Source organism: Silurus aristotelis, assembly GCF_946808225.1.
Source record: "Silurus aristotelis genome assembly, chromosome: 4".
Taxonomy (NCBI): domain Eukaryota; kingdom Metazoa; phylum Chordata; class Actinopteri; order Siluriformes; family Siluridae; genus Silurus; species Silurus aristotelis.
In genome coordinates, this window is record NC_139577.1 from 67350 (window position 1) to 77433 (window position 10084).

The 10084-nt window shown below is 38.9% G+C and overlaps 1 long non-coding RNA gene across 1 annotated transcript; it reads left to right on the forward strand.

Moving 5' to 3' along the window:
* The first annotated feature begins 8276 nt into the window (after positions 1–8276).
* Positions 8277–9799, forward strand: LOC310724865. Its single transcript, XR_014533185.1, has 3 exons — positions 8277–8525; positions 9164–9394; positions 9485–9799. It is a non-coding gene; the product is annotated as an uncharacterized lncRNA (long non-coding RNA).
* Positions 9800–10084: the final 285 nt, after the last annotated feature.

The following is a 10084-nucleotide window of genomic DNA, read 5'->3' on the forward strand; positions in this document are numbered from 1 at the left end:
GCAGTCCAACCTTAACCCTGAACCAGTCTGTCGTACCTACTGCACACTTCACCGCCGTTACACTGTCCTCAGACATGTCCTGCACCACCCTCACATACTTCTCTGACACACCTGACTTCCTTATTCAATACCACAACTCCTCTCTTGGCACCCAGTCATACGCTTTCTCTAAATCCACGAATACACAATGCAACTCCTTCTGACCTTCTCTATACTTCTCCATCAACATCCTCAAAGCAAATAAGGCATCTGTGGTGCTCTTCCTCTGCATGAAACCATACTGTTGCTCACAGATGGTCACCTCTTCTCTCAGCCTGGCTTCCACTACTCTTTCCCATAACTTCATGGCCTGCATGTCTTCCCTCATCACATCCATTAACCTCCTCCTTGGTCTTCCTCTTTTCCTCCTTCGTAGCAGCTCCATCCTCAGCATTTCTCCTACAGATCGACAGAGGAACCTAAATGCAAGCCTCAAATCATCACAATATTCATAAATCTAAAGTGGAGAAGACATTTTTACAGAAAAATAGAAAACGTATCACTGAAGGATTTTAAGGTAGTTTCTGGCTTTACCAAAAAAAAGTACATGGGCCTATTTCATGTTCTAATGGCGCCACCTAGTGTAAACATACAGTACAGTAAAATTTACAAATTTGACCTTTTCCCAACGGAGGAACCAAAGCTTTTTGAACTTTCATGACTTCCAGCTAGTTGTCTTATAATCTTTGCTACACCTAAAGAATTCAACACGAATGTAATCAACCCCCAGTCAACTCTACTGTAAATCTGGCTATAATGTGACAATAGAAACATATTTACCTTTCAAAATGACAAGTCGAAAGAAAGTTGTTAAAAATTGTTTTCTTCACGTCCTGCTGTTTACACCTGGAAATTATTATTTTACACACTTATATCTTAAAAATAAAGTTTTAATGCCAATATCTGTCATTAAAGACTAATTACACAGGGAAAACTCCTACCGTTTTGCGCCTCCTCTTTGGCACACGGCATCCCCGCACCCAAGGCAGAGTCCTGATCGGTCGATCCTTCACGTGATCGGGTGTTGGATAAAACATGACACTTTAAATTTTACAGCGAGGTTGAAATAACTTTTAAAAAGCAAAGCTGTATCTTTTTTTTGAGTATTGCATTGGTAAACCTTCCAAACTATTAGAAAATATCTTACTTTCGACTTTGTCCATTAATATTCAATTAATACTTATACATTTGTTTATTTTACAGAATCACAAAATCTTATTTAATGCTTTGCAAACCAAAGACAGCACACACACAAAAAAAAAGTGAAACTTTGTTTATTTTTATTTGACAGAGATTTGTTTATGGAAGAAAAATAAATAGAACTGGGGGGTTGAAGAATTCAGGCAGGGGGTTTACATTTAGCTTGCCTAAATAATACCCCCCTAGAATATACAGCTGTCCATGTTGTTAGATTAAATGTAGTATTTTTTTCACAGCAAGTTTGGTAACTCTGAGTATGAAGGAAAAAGAAATAAGCAGGGGGGGTTAGGGTTAGATATATTTAAATATTTTTTTTTACTTGTGTATCCGAGTAATTTAAGTAAGTCTAGGTATTAACGCAAAATAAATACGCGTTTGGAATTCACGCAGGTTGTTTTAAAAGCAAATGATTACATTCCTGAGTTTATTCTGCCATCTACAGGAAGCTGTACACGTTTTCTTCAAATTGATCTTTTGGCGTTAGGACCAGGAAAACATTTGACACAATCTTCCGTGTTTTTAGTGCCATCTACAGGAAATACGACGGTACTGTGCGCGTGCACGCGTAGGGGGGTTGATTTCAGACCGGGGGTTTGAATTAGGCACAACACCTGGCTCCTCTCCGCCCCGCCCACGAAAGACCACGCCCCGGAAATGACGCTGATGTGTTTGAGGAAGTTGAATTTTCGAGCGTAACTACCTTACTAGCTTTAACGCCTATTTATTTATTTATTTGTTCGTTCATTAATTCGTTCATTTATTTATTGGTTGATGTTTGTTTGTTTATCTTTGTATCTTTCCTACTCACAGCATGTGGAATTGATCTGGAATAAATCCTGCTTAATTATACTGTATGTGTGCTGTGTGAGTGCATTAATTCTGAATTTTTGCATCCAGATGTTCCAACCTGGGGCACATTTTTTTTATTAATTTTACTTTTACTCTAATTGTTACTTTGGTATTTTACTGTGAGCAAATGCAAACAAGCAATTTACCTCTGGGATCAGTAAAGTATTCTGATTCTAATTTTGTGTGTATCTCAGCACAGTCCCAGTATCTCAGGTTGTTTTTGGTAAATACATGATGTTAAACGTATCAGAATAAAGCTCACACCATGTAGAACAGACTGGAGCACATGCACAGTCAGTACTTGGAGAGGAAGATGAATGTACTTCTGTGCTGGATGTACAGTACTCCATGTGTAAACAACCTGTGACCTCTCAATAACTACCCATCTCCTCCTCACTCGCTCTGTTCCCTTTGCAACGGCCATGTTGCCATTGTTCTCATCACAAATCTTTCATTCCTAGGTTCACTCTCCACCATTTCATCACCATTTCACTCCAGAATTTTTCTTTCCCCTCCATCTCACAACCCACTTGTGGAGCATAGGCACTGATGAAATTTATCATAACCCCCTTCAACTTCCAGCTTTACGTTCATCACCCAATCAGAAACTCTCTTCACCTCCACTATACTCTTACTGTACTCTTGCTTCAGAATCATTTGGCAGGGCATCCAGGCGATCACCTGCTTGTGACCATGACGCCTCCCTCCCAAGATGCACTGAAGGACTTCTAAAAAGGCTCATCATGAGGCACATCAATACCCAGCTACCATCCTCACTGGACCCCATGCAGTTCGCGTCCAAACCGCTCCATTGATAATGCCATCTCCACGACCCTTCATCTGGCCCACACCCGCCTAGACAACAAGGACTCATATGTACAAATACTGTTTATAGATTTCAGCTCAGCATTCAACACGATCATCCCTCAGCACCTGATTGAGAAGCTGAACTTACTGGGCCTGAACACCTCCCTCTGTAACTGGATTCTGGACTTCCTGACTGGGAGACCTCAGTCTGTCTGGATCAGGAACAGCATCTCCAGCACCACCACACTGAGCACTGGAGCACCTCAGGGCTGTGTGCTCAGTCCACTGCTGTTCACTCTGCTAACTTACGACTGTGTGGCAATGCTCAGCCAGAATCACTCCATTAAGTTCGCCGAAGACACGACCGTGGTGGGTCTCATCAGCAAGAACGATGAGTCAGCATACAGAGAGGAGGTGCAACGGTTAACAGCCTGGTGTGAAGCGAACAACCTGTCTCTGAACGTTAACAAAACTAAAGAGATGGTTGATGACTTCAGGAGAACACAGAGCAACCGTTCTCCACTGATCATCGATGGATCCTCAGTGGAGATCGTCAAGAGCACCAAATTCCGTTCATTTGGCAGATAATCTCACCTGGTCACTTAACACCAGCTTTATCACTAAGAGCCCAGCAGCGTCTCTACTTCCTGAGAAGGCTGAGGAAAGCCCATCTCCCTCCCCCCATCCTGACCATGTTCTACAGAGGGACCATTAAGAGCATCCTGAGCAGCTGCATCACTGCCTGGTTTGGGAACTTTATCGTCTCGGATCGCAAGACCCTACAGAGGATATTGAGGACAGCTGAGAAAATTAGCGGAGTCTCTCTCTCCCCTCCATCATGTACAGTTACAACACACGCTGCATCCGCAAAGCCAACAGCATTGGACGACCACACACACCACACACACACACACACACACACACCACTCACACACACCCCTCACACACACTCTTCACCCTCCTGCCATCAGGGAAGCGGTTCCGAAGCATTCGGGCCGTCACGTCCAGACTGTGTAACAGCTTTTTCTCACAAGCCATTAGGCTTCTCAACAAAGAACTGAATTAAACTCACACACACACACACACACACACAAACTGTGTGACTGATCTGAACAACCCGGACTCAAACACACAATCGTTCTCACTTCACAAATCCATGTCTTCAGTACCACTCACATTACATCACTTCATTACTACGAACTGTTAACATGCCGTTTTTGCACATCTTTTTTTTTAATTTGCTACTAATGCTCTTTTGCACAACATTTTGTTTACATTTTTGTTAATTACAATGTTCACTTTACATCCTTTACACATTGCAGTGTGTAATATACAACAGGTTTACTGGCTGCGCTATTTTGTATTTCGTGTTTTGTGTCTTTGTCTTGCACTGTCTTGTGTTGTCTTTGCACTGTTTGCACACGATCCACTTTATGTGTTGAGGACACTTACTGTTTTCTGTGATTGTTGTTGTATGTAGCAACAGGGTTCAGGAGGAATGTTGTTTCATTTTACTGTGTACTGCGTCAGATATATATGGTGGTTTTTCCAACTTTTACATTTAAATTACACTTACTGACTTTTGTTGCCCCATCCCAACTTTTTTGAGACATGAAATTCGAAATTACCTGATTTTTTTCATCAGTCCAAACATTTGATATTTTGTCCCATGTGTTTTGTGAATAAAATATACATTTATGAGATTTGCAAATCATTGCTTTCTAATTTTTATTGACTTTTTACACAGTGTCCCAACTTTTTTAATATACAGCAGGGTGTCACTAGAGCATTTATTTTAAAACCACACCTGCTGCAACCTTTTACATTCATCCTGGTGTCCATGTAGTCTGTACCTTTCACATGCTCCCATAATGTACAATTTATAAATGGTGCAAATCAGTGAGTTTTATGTAGCACCAGAAACTCTCTTTCTCCCAGCTGCATATTGAGCAGGATAGTGCTCCCTGCCACGCTAGAAAACCTGTTTAGAAATTGTTTGTGTGATATGAAGGAATACTGAGGAGTGTAAAACTTAAAAAAAAAATTGACAGCTGACTTGTTCAAGTGACAGGTGACGCAGAAAGAGCTGCTCCTTAAAGATCTGTGTAAGGCAGGGTCAGCTTCCAGACCAAGGGCTGTGGTTTTCTAATTTTATAATGCCACTGCAGCTGCTCCAGGAAGACACACAACAGTTGAATTGTCTTCTGGACCTAGCAGCTGTCCCTATATTTGTTTTCGCATGATCAACCCCATCTACCAATCTACTGCTTGTACCACAGAAGTTATACAAATACAGGAGGCCCTATAGTACAGCAACAAGTTTTATTGAACCATTTTTCAAAGTATAATATAAAAGCAAAACCATTATTTATTTCTGTATTTTTTATATATAATTATTGAATTGATATAAGTTTAGGTCATTTCAGTTTACAGTTTGCTTAATTGAATACATTTATAAAATTTTAAGTATTATTTATGGTGGTTTGTTTATGCCCAAATGACAGCTGATGATTTTTAAAATAAGGGAAGCACAAATCTCTCATTAAAGTATCTGTGTGTACTGTTTATCTGTCTGAGATTAATTCAATGTTATTTGTATAGCACTTTAACATTTTCCCAGAGCAGCTTTACAGAAATAAAAAGATCATCAATAGATCTAGATCTCACAATCATCATGTAGAGACACTGTCAATGAAAAAATTCAACACAGTTAGGATACATGTAATTCATACCTGTTGTACAAATTAAGTAATGTATTTTTTTGTATAGACTTATTATGCCTCATGTAGTATTGATGACTGAGTAATTATTGCTTTATTTACACTACTTTAAAAACATGAACTTGCAGTTTTCAGCGATTCTGGAGTTGTGTACAAGTGCAAGTGGTTTATTTACACACACAACTTAAACAATATGAAAACTAGAAGTTAAACATAAGCTACAATTAACACTAGACAAGGAAACATACAAATCCAGGGCTTAAATACACTCCTCATTAGGTGCAATAAGAAGAAGGCGAGTTTGGTTTGTGTGGTGATGTGACGGGGGCTAATGGGTAAAATAGAGCATCTCCAATTACAGAGCTGAAGTCAAACTAAAGTGTGACCCAGAGTATCATCAGGGGCAGTTTCCTGTGAAAATGATCTAATAGAAGATTAGCAGAAAATAAAGAAGCATTTTTTTATATGATACACCCTACATTATATTCATTAACAGCTGTGGCAGTTCCATGTGATCATCATGTGTTGCTAATAGGTAAGTACATTTTCCATGATTAGTCGCAGACCAGTGAAATTAGGACAATTTAATAACAAGTGTGCAACAATGGGTAGTATTTTAGAGGATTTAATCATCTTTGTATTTCCTTAAGGGCATGAACACAAACATTTCGCAGAAATATGAGCTGCAAAGAAAGCTTAAAACAACTGTTACACTTACAGCTGACTCATGAGGAACAAATGGTGAACCATGTCTTCTGTTGTTTGACCTTTACAGAGCACCTTCCCACTCTTTCTTTCTTACTTTCTTTCTTTCTTTCTTTCTTTCTTTCTTTCTTTCTTTCTTTCTTTCTTTCTTTCTTTCTTTCTTTCTAACTGCTTGTACTGCAATAGTGAAGAAATGTTCTGCTTAAACTTTACTTTTGAGTTATTGGTGTATTTACTACTCCATGACAATAAATTCTCTTTTTTTCTCTCTGTATAAGTTACGCATGCTCATTTTGAGATATAGTTATAAAAGTATTGAGACCTCAATTTTCCAGCCATATGTTAACCAAACTGTTACCAAAATGTTGGAGGCACAAAATTTTAATTGACATATTTGGATGCAGGACCATGAAATGTTCCCTTCACTTGAACTAAGAAACCCAGACCTGTTCCAGCGTGACAATGTCCCTGTGCACAAATCCATCTCCATAAAGATCTGCTTTCCATGGGTAGGAGAGGAAGATCTCCTGATATTGAGCTCCAAAACTATTAAACACCTTTGGGATGAATGTGAACGCTGACTGCACCCCAGACCTCCTCACCTCCTCACCTACATCACTACCTGACTTTACTAACATGCTCATAGCTGAATGAATCCATGGATCTCCACAAGCACACTTTAACATTTAGTGAAACATCTTCCCTTGAGTTCTCATCAACTGAAATCAACTGCTGTAGAAAATTAACTTCATTAAACTGCATAAAAAGTCATAATTTACTATTTTTTAGAGTATTCATGGCAAATTTGAATGTGATATAATACAGTTTTATAATACAGGATTTACTTTTGGTCCATGAACCTCAATCATTTAGAGTTTTGGCTCTTCTTTGGAAGAAGTTTGTGCACCTCTGCTGTAAATTATTCACAGAGATAAAGCTGCAATACGACATCATTTACTCGAATGAGATTCAATAAATAGTTATTAGAGAGAGAACATTTCCAAATAAACTAAAACTACATGAAAATGAATCAATTGTAGATTTCACAGTTACACAACTCCAGAATGGCTGCAGAAAATAGGGTGCACTCGTTGTCCTCGCCCCAAAACAGCTGCTGCGCGCACACTGAAGAAATGAGGAGACACCAGAGAGGTTTCAGTAACGCCGAAAGGAACCCAGCGAGAAGAAGTCCTGCATCCGTTTCTTTACTTTCATTTGTATTTTCCTTTCATTTAACGAACGTTTTTTCGCAACATCGTTAAAGGACAGATGAGAGGAGCAACCTGACTTTATCTCAAACTCTCGTGCGTCTGTCCGTGGCTCATCAGGAGCTCAGATCCGGACAGTCTCTCTCTCTCTCTCTCTCTCTCTCTCTCTCTCTCTCTCTCTCTCTCTCTCTCTCTCTCTCAGCATGCCCGCTGTGTTCCTCTTGATCCGCTCAGCGCTCCTCCGGCTCTTCGGAAGCCGCCTCGCCGGTGCAGCAGCTCGCGCGCTCAGGAGAAGCGTCTCTGCGGCTGCTGCTCACCTCACCGCCGCGCTGCGTCTCGTCTGGGAGCGTTTGAGCTCGCAGGAGTCCAAGGAGGCCATTGTGGGCTGCGTGCTCTGCATTCTTAACATGCACAAAAAAGTGGACAATTGACCGTTTCCTCTTCCTTTTCTCACTAATTACACTGATTGTTTGTTTTTATTTATTTATGTGTATTTTTTCTGGATTTAATTCACTACAGATATCTTTAGAATTTGACTAGTAAAGATATGTAAGATATCTGTACATACATTTAGTAGCAATTCCACATTGAATCTACTGTATATATATTCTCTCTCTCTCACACACACACACACACACACACACACACACACACACACACACACACACACACACACACACACATCTATTTCAGTTTGGACTTGTTGGAATAATATCAGAACATTTAGATTGTACAAATTGAGTTTGGAATAGGATTTGGAATTTATGGTGGCTGCTGTTCTTGGCAAAATAACAAGAAAATGTCAAGTATTTAAAAGAGCTGAATGTTGAGAACCATGGGGGGGGGCACTTTGTGCAATGGATAATTGCATAAGAAATGCACAAAGATTTCCTCGATCACCTGGAACGTTTGAAGAGCTTAAACGTCTGGATGATCTTCAAACAATGTATGCAGAGTGAGCAACCTGGATGGTTTTCTGTTTCTCAAACCAGCTCAGGTGAGTTTCATGCATCACGTTCTACATATCATTATCAATATCTTTCACATTACAACCATCCAACAGACAGGTATAGTTCCATGCATTTTGACCACTTTTCTGATTAATTAACTCTGTTATAAACAACTGTAATACAGTTACAGCTCCTGATTATCTTCCTGGGCTAAATGCAGGCTACTCTATTTATATGTCATTTAAATGTCATTTACCAGTAAAGTGTCAGTTACTGGTCAGTGCTGGAATGTGACCATGGTTTAAATGATGAGTAAGAAAGGCAACCATGACACCGTATGAATTTGTTTGTTTACACTCAAACACTTCAGTGTGTACTTATAAAATAACATAGAAGCAGCTAATCCAAGAGGCCAAAAGTTCATCGGCCCATAAAGTGGAAATTGTATCTGTATTCATAACTTTGTATTGTGATAATCCTTTGCATTGTTTGCAATAGCAAATAAGTGTCATCCTATAAAAATAGTTTAATCTGTGATATATGTATGGCAAAGTGCAAAGCATCTGCTACAGTATCACACAGTTATGAGTCAAATAATCCAGTAGTCATGGTTTTTCTAACTTTATGCTGTTTATCTTTCAAGCTGCTAAAAGGGAAGACACATAAGTGTGATTTTCTATTTCAGGTAGGCACAGGGGACCAGTCATTCACATAACATGTGATCAAATTAAATTTCTAATGAAGCAAGGTTACACAGTCAGGCAAAAGGCAAGAATTCTGGAGTGCTCCTCATCAGTTCTGTACGAGAGGTGCAGGTTGCCTGGTATACCCACCACCAGGATCAACATGGCAATATTTAATGATGATGATCTTAAAAAAAAAACCTAGAGTCCAATGTCCATATTCTGTAAACGAGGTAAGATTTTTTTTGTTTCCTTTTAAAAATAGTCTCATTTAGTTATTAAAATTAATAATTTTTTGTTGCAATTCCATGCATTTATTTTAGATGATGCAAGCCTTACTGACTGAAGAAGCATTGATGGTTCAGATCAACCCAGCAGTGGCTAGAAGAGTGAAACTGGAGACTGTTTCATAATTTCTACTTCTTCTATTTCCTACTTTCCCATGCTATTGACCGTGTTACACATTTACCCAGATTAAGTTTTATGCATGCTGTGCAAAATTTGCAAATGTTTTAGAAACTTAGTATTGTGAAATGTAGTCAGTGATTGTGTGTTTCATGTAAAAAAAATTTCTTTTGTAATTTCTTTTATAGAATTTTGCCAGTGGTTTGCTCATTAAAAACTTCATATTATAAAAAGCCCTGGTGTGCCTTGTTAGTTTATAGCCATGCCTGTATTTACATTTAGCTCATGTATTACAGACTCAAATACAAAATAAACTAGAACACTATGCAGAATATAAATAAAAACAGAATGCAATGATTTGCAAATCTCATAAATCCATATTATATTCACAATAGAACAAAACAAAAAAACGGAGAATTTATACCACTTTAAGAAAAAATAAGGTCATGTTGAATTTAATGGCATCAACATGTCTCAAAAAAGTTGGGACAGGGCCATGTTTCCCACTGTGCAGCATC